The sequence below is a fragment of the Aotus nancymaae genome, unplaced genomic scaffold (genome assembly GCF_030222135.1).
Source record: "Aotus nancymaae isolate 86718 unplaced genomic scaffold, 86718_ANA_hifiasm-v0.15.2.pri h1tg000077l, whole genome shotgun sequence".
NCBI lineage: Eukaryota > Metazoa > Chordata > Mammalia > Primates > Aotidae > Aotus > Aotus nancymaae.
The window spans coordinates 1,475,810-1,491,543 of NW_026988492.1; the positions used below are offsets into that span (position 1 = coordinate 1,475,810).

The 15,734-nt window shown below is 45.2% G+C and overlaps 1 protein-coding gene across 3 annotated transcripts in view; it reads left to right on the top strand.

The window, feature by feature from the left end:
• Positions 1-7,312: 7,312 nt before the first annotated feature.
• CUL2 (cullin 2) overlaps positions 7,313-15,734 on the top strand; it is an 80,698-nt gene continuing 72,276 nt past the window's right edge. Inside the window, exon 1 of one of the 3 annotated variants that reach the window (XM_064368465.1) lies at positions 7,313-7,492. The gene's annotated coding sequence lies outside the window, so the exon portion shown is untranslated. Of the gene's footprint in view, positions 7,493-7,618; positions 7,741-7,854; positions 8,024-15,734 lie in introns of those variants that run through there. The other 2 variants (XM_064368466.1, XM_064368463.1) reach the window with 2 other exon arrangements.

Sequence of the window (15,734 nt, forward strand, 5' to 3'; positions counted from 1 at the left end):
GGCTCACGCCTGCAATCCCAGCACCTTGGGAGGTTGAGGTGGACAGATCACTTGCAGTCAGGAGTTCGAGACCAGCCTGGCCGACATGGTGAAACCCCATCTCTACTAAAAATAAAAAAATTAGCCGAGTATGCTGAAAGGCGCCTGTAATCCCAGCTACTCCAGAGGCTGAGGCAGGAGAATCACTTGAACCGGGGAGGTGGAGGTTGCAGTGACCTGAGATCATACCACTGTACTCCAGCCTGGGCAACAGTTAGACTCTAACCTCTGCCTTCGGGGTTCAAGCAATTCCCCTGCCTCAGGCTCCTGAGTAGCTGGGACTACAGGCACATGCCACCATGCCCAGCTAACTTTTTGTACTTTAGTAGAGACGGGGTTTCACCATGTTGGCCGGGATGGTCTCAACCTCCTGACCTCGTCATCTGCCCGCCTCGGCCTCTCAAAGTGCTAGGATTACAGGCATGAGCTACCATGCCTGGCCACATCTTTCTACTACTAAAAAACTAATACGAGCAATTTAGTTTCAGCAAACACTACCATCTGTCTCTTAGTTGGCTCCTGTACCCCTTTGAAATCCTCTTACGGAAGTAGATTTTGTTTTGTTTTGTTTTTGAGCATTTACTTACTTTCTTAACCTATACAGTTTTGTTTGTTTGTTTGTTTTAAGATAGAGTCTGGTTTTGTCACCCAGGCTTTAGTGCCGTGTCACAATCATGGCTCACTGCAACCATGACCTCCTGGGCTCAAGTGATCCTCCCACTTCAGCCTCCAAAGTAGCTGGGACTACAGGCATGCACCACCATACCCAGCTGATATTTTGTTGTATTGATTTTTCACGGAGACAGGGTTTTGCTCTGTTGCCCAGGCTGGTTCTTGAACTCCTGGCCTCAAGTGACCCTTCTACCTCCGCCTTCCAAAGTGTTGGGATTGCAGACATCAGCCACTGCACCCGGCCATCACATCAGCCACTTCTTTAAGGAGACTCACACTTTTATAAGCTCAAAATAGCTCTTTTTTTTCTTTTTTAAGACAGAGTTGCTCGTGCTAGAGAGGCGTGATGTCAACTTGCTGTAATCTCCACCTCCCAGGTTCAAGTGATCCTCCTGTCTCAGCCTTCTGAGTAGCTGGGATTATAGGCATGCACCACCGGGTGGCGGGGGGTGTGGGTGGGGAGCGGCGCTCATTTTTGTATTTTTAGTAGAGATGGGGTCTCACCATTTTGGCCAGGCTGGTCTCAAGCTCCTGGCCTCAAGCAATCCACCCACCTCGGACTCCCAAAATGCTGGAATTACAGGCTGAGCCACTACACCCAGCCTCAAAATAGCTTCTTAATGAGCCACTCCAAACATTAAAACTGTTGTAGTCTCTGCTTTTTTAGTTTCCCAAAATAAAAGGTAGAAAAATATTTCATACATGATATAACGGGCTGGGCTTGGTGGCTCACACCTGTAATCTCAACTCTTTGGGAGGCTGAATCAGGTGGATCACTTGAGGTCAGGAGTTCAAGACCAGCCTGGCCAACATGGTGAAACCCTGTCTCTACTAAAAATACAAAAATTCACCAGGTGTGTTGGCATGTGCCTATAGTTGTTCCGGCTACTTGGGAGGCTGAGCATGAGAATGATTTGAACTGGGGAGGCAGAGGTTGCAGTGAGCCAAGATCATGCCATTGTACTCCATCCTGGGCAACAGAGGGTGGCTCTGTCTCAAAACACACACACACACACACACACACACACACACACACACACACTAATTATTTGCATTTTCATAAAGATCAAAATCAGACAAGTACAAATAGCTGACCACAAAATAGCATATATATGTTCTGTATGTATAAAATATATTTAATCATATTCATAGAAATAAATTGTGAGTATGTACATCAACCCAAACACGATTCTCTATTTCTGTAATAGAGATGGTTTTTACAAAAAGCACATACTCCTTTTTTTTTTAGATGGAGTCTCGCTCTGTTGTGAGGCTGGAATACAGTGGCACAATCTCGGTTCACTGTAACCCCCACCTTTCGAGCTCAGGTGATTCTCCTGCCTCAGTCTCCCAAGTGGCTAGGATTTCAGGCGCACGATACTGTGCCCACTACTTTTTGTATTTTTTTAGTAGAGACAAGGTTTCACCATATTGGCCAGGCTGGTCTCGAACACCTTACCTCAAGTGATCTGCCAGCCTCAGCCTCCCAAAGTGCTGGGATTACAGGCGTGAGCCACTGTGCCCCACCAGCATGTTACTTTTGAAGTCAGAAACAATTATAAAGGAATTCAATAAACATACAAGGCCAAAACAGAGTTTTGTAAAATGCAGCATTTGCTAAAAAGTAAAACAAGGAAAGCAATCATAGAAGAACTAGGATTTGAGATTTGCTTTGGGAATAAGGTCGAACTAATGCTAAAAGTGGTGAATTAAAGGTTTACCCAGAAAGAATTTCTTTTTCCTCTGGAAAAAAAAAGTAATTTCACTTTGATATTAAGGGCTTAGATGCTAATAATCATTTTACAAATATTATTTCCCTACTATAGAGTTTGGGTAAACTGTCAAGGGGTTGGGAGAATCTCTGGAATTTAGAAATAAAGCAGGTGATTCACGTTTGGCACCCTTCACGCTCGATCACATTTCCAATCAGAGTTAGGAACATGACGAGAGTGAAGGAATTTCATGAGTTAGAGCACTGATTCTCAAAGTTTTGGTTTCTTTACACTCTTTTTTTTTTTTTGAGACAGAATTTCACTCTAGTCGCCCAGCTGGAGTGCAATGCAATGGTGCAATCTCAGCTCACCGCAACCTCCACACCTCCACTTCCCAGGTTCAAGCAATTCTCCTGCCTCTCGAGTAGCTGGTATTACAGTCACCCGCTGTCAGGCCCGGCTAATTTTCGTATTTCTAGTAGAGATGGGCTTTCACCATGTTAGCCAGGCTGGTGTCGAATTGCCGACCTCAAGTGATCTGCCCGCTTCAGCCTCCCAAAGTGCTGGGATTACAGGCGGGAGCCACCACACCCGGCTTCTTTACACTCTAAAAAATTATTCTGGCTGGGAGCAGTGGCTCCTGCCTGTAATCCCAGCACTTTCAGAAGCCAAGGCAGGCGGAACCTGAGGTCAGGAATTCGAGACCAGCCTGACCAACGTGGTAAAACCCTGTCTCTACTAAAAATACAAAATTAGCTGGGCAGGGTGGTGTATTGGTGTATGCCTATAATCCCAGCTACTCAGGAGGCTGAGGCAGGAGAATTGCTTGAACCTGGGAGGTGGAGGTTGTGGTGAGCTGAGATCGTACCATTGGACTCCAGCCTTGGGCAACAAGAGCAAAACTCCGTCTCAAAAAAAAAAATTATTGAGGACTTCGAAGAGCTTATGTTCATGTGGGTTATATCTATTGTACAAAGCGATTCTTACACTGTTATAATGAAATACCTGAGACTGGGTAATTGATTAAATAAAGAGGTTTAATTGGCTCATGGTTCTGCAGGCTGTGCAGGAAGCATGATCCTGGCATCTCAGTGTCTAGGGAGGCCTCAGGAAACTATCTATCTATAAATAATTATTGTATTAGAAATTTAAAAGATAAAATTTTAAAAAAATTATTGATTTTTAAAATAATAAACCAAACACATTTTAACATAAATTGCATGTTTTTATGAAAATAATAATATTTTCTAAAAAAAAAATTTGATGAGAAGAAAAGGACTGCTTTTGTATTTTTGCAAATCTCTAAATATTTGGCTTAATAAGAGATAGTGAGGTTCTCTATGGTTGAAGTATATGAAGAGACTCAGGTCTTTGAAAGAAAATTTAATAGTCTTTTTGGATAATTATGGATATTCTTCTTTGATACTATAGTGAAATTCAACAAGTGGTAATTTCTTTTCTTTTTCTTTCTTTTTCTTTTTCTTTTTTTTTTTGAGACAAGTTCTGCCTCTATTGCCCCAGCTGGGTGCAGTGGCGTGATCTTGGCTCATTGCAACATCTGCCTCCTGGGTTTAAGCAGTTCTTTCACTTCAGCCTCCCAAGTAGCTGTGACTACAGGCACACACCACCATGCCCGGCTAAATTTTGTATTTTTTGTAGAGACAGGGTTTCACTATATCGTCCAGGCTGGTCTCAAACTTATGGACTCAAGAGATCTGCCCGTCTCAGCCTCCCAAAGTGCTGGGATTATAGGCATGAGCCACCAAGTCTGTCAATTGTTCTTTCTTTTTTTTTTTTGAGATGGAGTTTCACTCTTGTTACCCAGGCTGGAGTGCAATGGCGCTATCTCGGCTCACCGCAACCTCCGCCTCCTGGGTTCAGGCAATTTTCCTGCCTCGGCCTCCTGAGTAGCTGGGATTACAGGCACGTGCCACCATGCCCAGCTAATTTTTTGTATTTTTAGTAGAGATGGGGTTTCACCATGTTGACCAGGATGGTCTTGATCTCTTGATCTTGTGATCCACCCGCCTCGGCCTCCCAAAGTGCTGGGATTACAGGCGTGAGCCACCGCGCCTGGCTCAATTGTTCTTTCAAGTAAAAATGGCCTTCCATTATAATGACCAGATGAGTTCTTCTTGCCTACTGTGCAAACAAAATTCACCGAGACCGAGGTATTGCAGTGGAGAAAGAGTTTAATTGACCTGAGGCCAACCACATGGGAGAACTGGTGTTATCACTCAAATCAGTCTCCCCCTGGGTTGGACGTTAGGGTTTTTATGGACAATTTGGTAAGCAGGGGGCTAGAGAATGGGTTCTGCTGATGGGTTGGGGATGGAATCATAGGGGTGCAGAAAACAGTCCTTGAGTGCTGAGCCTGTCTCTGGGTGGGGCCATAGGACCAGTTCTGAGTCATGAGTCATGAGTCCAGGTGGGGTCAGTCTGAAAAATATCTCAAAAAGCAATCTTCAGTTGTACAGTACTGATGTTATTTATAGGAGCAATTGGGGAAGTCACAAATCTTGTGACCTCTGGCCACATGACCCCTGAGCAGTAAGGGAGTATATTAATAGAAATATGCCTATACTTTAGCAAAGTTCACACCCCTCCCATAATCCCATTCTTGCTGCCTTTCATTAGTCTTCCAAAGTTGGTTTTTCATCCCTAAACAAGGAGGGGATAGTTTGGGGGAGGAACTTAGCTTTCAAGTTAAACCGTAAACTAACTTCCTCCCCAAATTAACTTGACCTATGCCTAGGAATGACCAGGAATACCTTGGAGGTCAGAAGCAAGATTAAATCAATGAGGTCAGATTTCTCTTACTATCATATTTTGCAAAGGCAGTTTCACCATAAAAAATGCAGGTAGTTCAGCCTGTAAGCCAACCACACAAGTGCTTTTCTCCAAGACAGCCATCCCACTTTGGCATGCAGAAACGCATGTGTACTTCCCATTTCTTCACACAGAATATTAGAAAGACTTGTATACAAGGGTCAAAATTTAATAAAATTAATGCTTCTACTTCATCCAGGATATTCCTAAATCAACAGTCTTAAAACCTGGGAATGTGTGGCAGTGAAGATTACAGTGATCCAATGGCCACCTGGACAGGTTGGTGACACTGTCTTGATTCCTGCTAAGGCATCAGTAATGTTCCTATTCCTTTGTACCATCAGTGCAAATTCCCAGTCAAAAAGATAGAGGAGGCCAGGCATGGTGGCTCAGTCCTGTAATCCTACAACTTTTGGGAGGCTGAGATGGGTGGATTGCTTGAGCTCAGGTGTTTCAGAGCAGCCTGGGCAACATAATAAGATCCCTCTCTACCAAAAATACAAAAATTAGCCAAGTGTGGTGGCACATGCGCCTGTAGTCCCAGCTTCTTGGGAAACTGAGATGGGACACTCGCTTGAGCCCAGGAGTTTGAGGCCACAGTGAGCTATGATCGGGCCACTGTACTACAGCCTCAGGGACAGAGGGATACCCTGTGTCAAAAAAAGGAGGTGGCAGGGGGGTGGGCCTGGCACAGTGGCTCACACCTATAATCCTAGCACTTTGGGAAGCCACGGTGGGTGGACTGCCTGAGCTCAGGAGTTCAAGACCACCAGCCTGGACAACATGGTGACATGATGAAACCCCGTCTCTAAAAAATACAAAACATTAGCTAGGGGTGGTAGCAGGCACCTGTAATCCCAGCTACTCAGGAGACTGAAGCAGGAGAATGGCTTGAACTCAGGAGGTGGAGGTTGCAGTGAGCTGAGATCGTGCCACCACTGCACTCCAGCCCGGGTGACAGAGCAAGACTCTGTATTAAAAAAAAAAAAAAAAAAGGACAAGAAATGTTGCATTGTTGACAAACTAGTTGTTAACCTTGTGACCTCTGTAAAGGCCTCAGGGATTTCCGGGGGTCTGGGGACTGCACTTTGAGAATCACTAGATTAAAAGGGGGAAAACATGGGAGGAAAAAAGGTCACATAGTGGAAACATACTGTTGAATTGAATTTAGTATATAAAAAGTCTTTACTGAAATAAAGAATATAGACTTCATATACCATGAGGAGCAGATTAGAAGAGGAGGAAGACTCTAGGGATTGATCAGCTCAGGAGGCAGGGTTTTAAACAGGCCTTGAAGGGTTGGCGCAGTTTAGAAGGAAGGGGTGGGAGGGAAAAGCTTGCTGAATCGTACAAATGAACAAGACCCTGATCATGAGCTCTTGAAGATATGAAAGGCAAAAAGCACTAAAGCCAGGCTTTTGCTCCTCTGTGGCCTTACATGTATGAAGAGGTGATGAGTAATTCTACATTTTTGTCAACTTTACTGTTTAAAACTCCAAGGGAGGTTGTTTCCAATGATCCATGTTAGAGGGAAAAAATAAGAAAGAAAGAAGAAAAACTCCAAGGGAGGAAAACCCTTCAAACGGATATGCTTGGGGCTTGGTGAAGGTGAGGTACTAGTGACAAAGATGTGGAGTTCCTTTATTGAAAATACATGTATGTCCAAGACTTGCTCTGTAGATAAAAACCCACTAGAAAAGGAGTTTGTCAGAGAGAAAAAGTAGTTTTGCTAATATATTTTTGATCATTTGCAAAGCCCCTGGCAGTGTGTGGCAAGAGGATTGTGCTGTCTTAGGATATTCACATAGGTCTGAAACAAGGAAAACATACTTCTGATGAAAGTAGCATTCCAACATTGTTATTAGCAGTCCCTGGACTAACGGATAGTGGGTGGGTACTGTGTCCATCCTCTCAGCGAACCGCAATTGCCTCACTGACAGCAAGCCCAGGAATCCCTGGAATATTAATTTCCGTGGCCTTTTGCAATCGCACGAAGCTTGGCTCCCTGCGCTTGCCGTAATGCGGCCTCTACCATTGCTTTCCGAGGGGGAATTTGGCAGCAGCGGAAGAAGGAGACCGGAGGGTGTGTGTTGGGCAAAGCCGGGTGCAGAGGAGGACGATTGTTTTACAGATCCCGGGATCGGCCCATCCTTCTCCCCTTTCCCCCCCTCCCTACCGCCCCTGTCCCGCCGGGGAGCGGCGGCGGCCTTGGACTTCGCTGTGTTTCCTCGCGGAGACAGGTGAGTGTCGGCGCGCGGGTTCCCCGGGCTTCGCTCCCCACCCCCCGCGTCTCCGGGGTAGGTGGCGGCGGCCGGCCGGGGAGGCGGCCTCGGCGCACAGTAATGGCTGCGCTGTGAGCGGGGGAACGCGAGCTGACAGCCGCCGCCGCCGCCTCCGCCCACCTTCCTCGCCGGGGCTTCGTCCTTCACTCCTTCGGGCTGCCTCCCCCTCCCCTTGTCCCCTGCCCCTTGCCCCGCTTCTGCAGAAGGTAACCCCGCTAAGGGTCGGGGAGCCGGGCTGCAGGCGCCGGGAAACTTCCCTTCCCGGTTAATGGGTGGCGGGGCTGGGGCGGAGGAGAGGAGTTAGGGGCGACGAGATCGGGGGAGAGGGATGAAAGGGGGAGGCCCGGGAAGGTGGTGTCCTGTAAGTGACCTCGGCTCCCCAGAGCGCTGACCCCTAAGCCCTGCCACCCCCTGGACTGGATCCCAGGCCTCCCCAATCCGATCTTGGCCGCCTCTCCCTCGGCCCCATTTTCCTCCGAAGGAGGGAAGGTGAGAGTGCGTGTACTCTTCTGCATATTTTCGTGCTCACACGAATACACAACTCTTTGTGTTTGTGTGTGTGTGGGGGGGGGGGCATCAATCTCATGCATCCTTACCACGAGTATTTTCACTTTTGTTTCCGCAGACTGCAAAGATTGATAGCTTTGGGGAGGAGTATCCTACGTGCATGCTAGACCTCTTGTCTCAACACTTAGGGTCTGGTGAAATAAGATCCTCACACGCTTTCTAGCACTTGCTTACCCTCTAGGGAGTCTGGACCATTCCCTACCATTACGTGCATGCAAATGAAACATCTGTGAATTGTAGGCTGTTATTAATGTTAAGCCCACACCTTTGCCCCATGGATTAAAATATTGCTAGTTGAAGGCCAGTACTCTGGGCGTTTAAATTTTGAAGATACATACTATTAACATTCACTATAGATTGTGACTGTTCAACATAAACGTCTTTGAACTAGACTTGTCCCAAGCCTGTCTTCGTAGTAAAGTATGGGAAATAATCATTTTGATTGGATTGACAACCGACTGCATAATAATCACTTAAAAACATTCAAAATACTGTTGTCTGCCCTTTAGAATCTTACATTCCTTTTCAAGACAGACACACGAACAGATTAGCTATACTTTGCTTCTTTTGACCGTATGCAAAAGAGTCACGTGAGATAACAGAAGTACATAGTTTTTTTTTGTTTTGAGATGGAGTTTCACTCTTGTCACCCAGGCTGGAGTGCAGTGGTGTGATTTGCCTCCCGAGTTTAAGCAATTCTCCTGCCTCAGACTTCCAAGTAGCTGGGATTACTGGCATGTGCCACCACACTCGGCTAATTTTGTATTTTTAGTAGAGATGGGGTTTACACCATGTTGGCCAGGCTGGTCTCGAACTCCTGACCTCAGGTGATCTGCCTGCTTTGGCCTCCCAAAATGTTGGGATTACAGGCCTGAGCCACTGCGCCCAGCCCATAGTGTTTTGAATTACCTGGTTTTTTTTTTTTTTTAGTTGCTGTTTATGAGTTGGAACATTTCTACAATGTGCATTCACATAGCCTGGGAAAAATTCCTTTTCAATTGCCTTTTGAGTGTTTGGTTGTTCTCCTGCCTCTGAAATACTCTTCATTCTCCATCCTCTTTGGTGGCTTTCAGTGTTCTATAAATGTGAAGATTATCCATGTCTTTTATCCTCACCAGTTTGTCAGTAGATTAAATGTTGTGGACCTTCTTTAAAGTCATTTTTGCCTTATCTGTCAGCTGACAAATATTAAGCACCTGGTTTATTTGCCAAGCAGTGCTGCAGGCATTAAGGATACAAGAGTAAACAAGACACATTAAATTTCACATTAAATTGATCCTCTCGGAGTATCAATTCTGGCTTGGGATGGAGAGACAGACAGTAAACAGTTAATCTCAGAGAATAAGTGCTGTGTAGGAAATAAGGTAAGGAGTTGTGGTAGTGGCTGGGGGATTACTTCAGATACTATAATCTGAAAAGACCTTCCCAAGGTAAAGTTTGAAAATCCGAGGGAAAAGTTTCTATTTTAGGGAGGAGCAAATGGAGAAGCCTTGAGGTACTATCAAGCTGGGATCCAACGAACTGAAAGTGGCTTAATGTGGACTGTGTTCACGCTCTCCCCTGGTCTCTTAACTCAGACTGCAAAAGTAGACTTTGCTGTCTTTTCTAAAATAAAAAAAAAAAAGAGAGAGAGATTAAGGGTGGGCCCTAGCCAGCAGCTGGATCACGTTGGCTTTTGTTCTTCTGAGGCTTTAAAAGGCTTTTGGAACTCTTCTAAACTGGGAGTGATAAGGTCTGATTGAGAATCAGACTGCCGTTTGGAAAAGAGACACACAAGGAGACCAGTGAAAAGGTTTTGAGATGTGTTTTGGAGTTGAAGATACTGAAATTGTCATGTTTTGGATGAGCATGCAGTTGGGACAGGGGTCACTCCTGAGTTTTTGGCTTCTGCGGGAGGGTGATAATGCTGTGTACTGAGACGAGGAAGAGGCGGCGGGAATTGTCAGGGTCAGGCTGTTGTATGGGTTGGAGTTGGATTGGACTGGTTAAGTTGGATCTAGTTGTTCCAGTGGAGATGAGAAGCAGGTGATTGGAAATAAGTGTGGAACTTAGTGAGAAGTTAAGGAGTGATTTATTCATTCAATGAGGGCTTCTCAAGCACCAGCTTTAGACCAGATGTGTGGATATAGTAGTTAAAACAATCTCTAGCTTCATGGAACTTAAGTTCTAGTGAGGAGAGAAAGATGGATGTGGAGAGTCGTCAGCATTTATTTATTGGTACACTATACTTATGTTTTGAACAAAAACTATATTCACTTGGTTCACAATTTAAAATGTTAGTCTGGGAGACACAGTGAGACCCCGTGTCTACAAAAAATAATTGTAAAAAATTAGCCAGCCAGGCGAGGTGGCTCATGCCTGTAATCCCAGCACTTTGGGAGGCCGAGGCGGGTGGATCACGAGGTCAAGAGATCGAGACTATCCTGGTCAACACGGTGAAACCCCGTCTCTACTAAAAATACAAAAAATTAGCTAGGCACGGTGGCGCGTGCCTGTAATCCCAGCTACTCAGGAGGCTGAGGCAGGAGAATTGCCTGAACCCAGGAGGCGGAGGTTGCGGTGAGCCGAGATCGTGCCATTGCACTCTAGCCTGGGTAACAAGAGCGAAACTCCGTCTCAAAAAAAAAAAAAAATTAGCCAGGTGGGGTAGTGCACACCTGTAGTACCGACTGTTGAGAAGCTGAGGCCAGATGACCAGGTTGGAGGCTGCAGTGACCTATGATTGCACCACTGCGCTCTAGCCCGAGTGACAGAGTGAGACTCTGTCTCTAAAACAAACGGAAAACCAAAATATAAAGTTATCTGTGAGGAATAGACTGAAAATCTCCCTCCACTTCTTGTACCCTTGTCATCCGGCTTTCCTTGGAGTCAAACATTGTTAGCTCTTTCTTAGATATCCTTTGAAAAAAAATTTGTGCACATACAAGTGAATGTTGTCCCCACTTTGCAGAAATGGTAGCACACTTTATTTGCTTTGACATTTGTATTTTTTAGAGTATTGAACGGTATTTAAGTTATGAAATAAGATGAGAACACAGAGGACGTAGAAAGGAGAGGCCGGGTGAGGCGGCTCATGCCTGTAATCTGAGCACTTTGGGAGGCCGAGGTGGGCAAATCATGAGGTCAAGAGATCAAGGCAGGAGAATCACTTGAACCTGGGAGGCAGAGGTTTGCAGTGAGCAGAGATCACGCCACTGCACTCCACCCTTGCGACAGAGCGAGACTCTACCTCAAAAAAAAAAAACAAAAAACAGAAGAGGAGAAAACTATGGAGTACTGCAGCATTTTCTGATTTGGTCCCTGCCCTTGTTAAGTTTATCTATTTATTTATTTTGAGATGGAGTCTCGCTCTGTTACCCAGGCTGGAGCTTGTATTTTAAGTAGAGATGGAGCTTCACCAGGTTGGCCAGGCTGGTTTGGTTAAGTTTTTGACCTACAGGTGTGGAATTGTGTAAAAAGCTGTTTCCGGCCAGGTATGCTGGCTCAGGCCTGTAATCCCAGCACTTTGGGAGGCTGAGGTGGGTGGATCACTTGAGCCCAGCAGCTTGAGACCAGTTTGGGCAACATGGAGAACCCTGTCTGTACAGAAAATATAGAAATTGGCCATGTGTGGTGATGCAGGGCTGTAGTCCCAGCTACTAGCGAGGCTGAGGTAGGAGGATCACTTGAACCCAGGAGGTCGAGGCTGCTTTGAGCCACTGCACTCCAGCCTGGATGAGAGCAAAGGGGGTCTCACTGTGTTGCCCAGGCTGATCTTGAACTCCTGGGCTCAAATAATCCTCTCACCTCAGCCTCTGTGTTAGGATTATATATGTGTAATCCGCTGTGCCCTACCTTGTTTCTTTTCTTTTCTTTTTTTTTTTTTTTTTGAGACGGAGTTGCCCAGGCTGGAGTGCAGGGGCGTGATCTCAGCTCACTTCAGCCTCCTGGGTTCAGGTGATTCTCCTGCCTCAGCCTTCCAAGTAATTTTTGTATTTTTAGTACAGATGGGGTTTCGCCATGTTGGCCAGGCTGCTTATTTCTTTTATCTTTTTCAACTTTTATTTTAGATTCACGCAGTACATGTGTAGGTTTGTTACCTGGGTGTATTGTGTGATGCTGGGGTTTAGGATACGAATGAGCCCATCACTCAGGTGCTGAACATAGTACCCAACAGTTTTTCCACCAGTACTCCCTTCCTCCCTCACTGCAAAGAGCTCTTTTTGTGAGACTTTTTACAAAAGTTCACGCTGTTTCTTTTGTGTTCGACCTTATCTGCCTGTCCTTTGGGTAGTCTGGAAAAACATCTGGCTATGATTGAAAGCAGTGTTTCATATGTACTATCAGTTACTTATTTTTTTTGAGACAGTCTTGCTTTTTCGCAAGGCACCAGGCTGGAGTGCAGTGGGGCGGTCTCGGCTCACTGCAGCCTCCGCCCCCCTACTTCAAGCAGTTCTCCTGCCTCAGCCTCCCGAGTAGCTGGGACTACAGGCGCACGCCACCACGCCCAGCTAATTTTTGTATTTTAGTAGAGACAGGGTTTTACTATGTTGGCCAGGATGGTCTTGATCTCTTGACCTTGTGATTTGCCCACCTTGGCCTCCCAAAGTGCTGGGATTACAGGCATGAGCCACTGCGCCCGGCCACTATCAGTTATTTTTAAGTAAATTGATGACAGGATCAGCCCTAGAATCTTAATATTATGAAGATTTATGACTGGCTCATGTTAAATCTTGGAAAAACAAGCAGCAATTTGGAACGTTAGGAGATTTATAACAAGTTACTGATCTATGACTGAACCCTCTCTTAGTAATCAGTTAATCGCAATATCTGTTTAGAGTGATCTGGCTCTGTGCTTGAGTTTGAATCTTAACAGTAATGTGTCTGTCACATTTCATTTAGCATAATCTTTGGGTTACCACCTTTAAGAATATACAGATTTCTATGTCAGTACTTTATCTTTGGCTTTTCATTGGGAAAGGCTTATTTGAGACAATTCTTTGATTCTTAAAGGTTTTGAGACAGTGAGTAGGAGTGTTAGGTTAAGATTTTGATGTTGGATCTGTAGAAACTTTTGGAGTACATTGAACCCTGTTGATTTTCCTTTGGAGGAGGAGAGGTGCAATATTTTCTTTTGCTTTAAGCTTTGTTATTCTGGAGAATTAAAAATTCAGACTGATACTGTTTTGTTTGATTGTTTCGGACAGAGTTTTGTTCTTGTTGCCCAAGCTGGAGTGCAATGGCGCGTTCTCGGCTCACTGCAACCTCTGCCTCCTGGGTTCATGTGATTCTCCTGCCTCAGCCTCCTGAATAGCAGGGATAACAGGCGTGCACCACCACGCCTGGATAATTTTTTGTATTTTTAGTAGAAACGGGGTTTCACCATGTTAGCCAGGCTGGTCTCGAACTCCTGACCTCGGGTGATCCAGACACCTCGGCCTCCCAAAGTGCTGGGATTACAGGTGTGAGCCACCATGCCTGGCCTGGAATTTTTTATTTTGAGAGACAAGGTCTGGCTCTGTATCCCAGGCTGGAGTGCAGTGGTGCCATCATAACTCACTTTCAGAATGCTGGGATTAAGCTTGAGCCACCTCACTGTCTCTCTTTGGGGTTGTAAACAGGAGGCATCAAGAAAGTTAGTAGAGGGATAATTGATATGCATCTGCCATACCTGTATCCCCTTTTTAATTATTCTTCCATGCCTGTGTCTTCTATAGGAGTGTCAGGACATTTAATGTATTATATAGAAGGCAGCAAATGCTGTAGATTGCAGTGGTACAGTCACAGCTTGGGCTCAAGGGATCCTTCCATCCCAGCCTCCCTAGTAGCTGGGTCTACAGGTGCATGCCAGCACATCTGGCTAATGTGTTTGTATTTTGTGGAGGTGGGGTTCACCATGTTGCCCAGGTTGCCTGTGAACTGGGCTCAAGCAGTCTGCCTGTCTCAGCCTCCCAAAGTGCTGGGATTATAGGTGTGGCCACTGCACACAGCCAAAAAAATGTGTCCTTAATGTTTTGATAATTTGTGTAAAGGCTAGTTGGTTCTAGCTTTGTCTAGTATTCATGCAAAAGTGGGCTTGCCTAGTCATGAGGGACTCAGAAATTCAAGTTCTCTAACTTACCTGAGATCTGGGATACATATATGAGAATAGTTTTTTTAAAAAGGTCAGTTTCTTAAATTCATTGACTAGATTATTGAACAAAAAATGAGAAAGCAAGTGAAAAAGACGTTAAACTTCAAGCTGATAAGAGCGATGTGAAAACTTAAAAAAACAGTACAGACTGTGCAGGCTTATGGGGGAGTCTAAAGTTCATTGCAGAGAGGGGTCTTTTATTCTGGTGAAGTGGGTTTATTTTTGGAAGCAGATGGCTGCTTTTTTGAGACAAGATCTCAGTCTTTTGGCCCAGGCTGGAGTGCAGTGGTGCCATTGTAGCTTACTATAACCTTGAACTTTTCTTGTGCTCAAGCCATGTTCCCACCTTGGCCTCCTGAGAGGCTGTGACACCCGGCGGCACGTGTTACCAGAAGGCCCAACTATTATAATTTTTTTTTTGCAAAGACCAGGTCTCTATGTTGATCAGGCTAGTTTCAAACTCCCAGGCTCAAGTGATCCTCCCACTTCAGCCTCTCAGAGTACTGGGATTACAGGTGTGAGCCACGACACCTGGGTGCAAATGGTTTCTATAACATGCTTATTGTATTATAAACACATTCCCTACTCCCCACTATGTCTTCCCGTTTTGAGACTTCAAGATGTTTGCCTGCAGTGTACATTTTGGCACACACTATATGTCTGTTCACTCTTTTTTTCCCAACTCATTTCTTTTTTTTAAAATACATACTACTAGAAACTCTAGGCTGGGTGCGGTGGCGCACGCCTGCACTTTGGGAGGCCAAGGCTGTTGGAAGCTTGAGCTCAGGAGTTCAAGACCAGCCTGGGCAACGTAGGGAAAACCTGTCTCTACTAATAAAAAAGTAGCTGAGTGCGGTGATATGTGCCCATAGTCCCAGCTACTTGGGAGGTTGAGGCAGGAGGATCACTTGAGCCCAGGAGGTCAAGGCTGCAGTGAGCCGGGATCACACTGCTGCACTGGGTAGCAGAACAAGACCCTGTCTCAAAAATAAATAAATAAATAAAAATAGAAATTCTAAAGCAGAAGAGTCGTGATGGAAATATTTGTGGAGTACTTAGAGCTCTATGGGTTAGACCTTACTGCAACAAAAAACGTTGCACCCTGAATCTCCAAATAAGAAAGGACATTCTTAGTTACATCCAATGGCTCACTCATTTGATACAGCAAGATGAAAATGCATTCTTGGGGCTTAATGATGGCAGCATATTTGGTCATTGTGCACCATTGGCAGCTTTGGGTCCACCTATGGAAATGGAAAATAATGCCAAGTTAATACTGTATTCCACCCTCCGCCCCCACCTATTCGCAGTTTTGTTTTCTGCATTTTAGTTACCCATGGTCAGTGGGGTCTGAAAATATTAAATGGAAAATTTTAGAAAGAACTCATAATTAAATTCCGCACCTTTCTCAGTTGTGTGATGAAATCTTGCCGTGTCCTGCTCAGACGTGAATCATCCCTTTGTCCAGTATCTCCACACTGTCGATGGCTCCTGCCATTAGTCACTTAGTAGCTGTCTTGA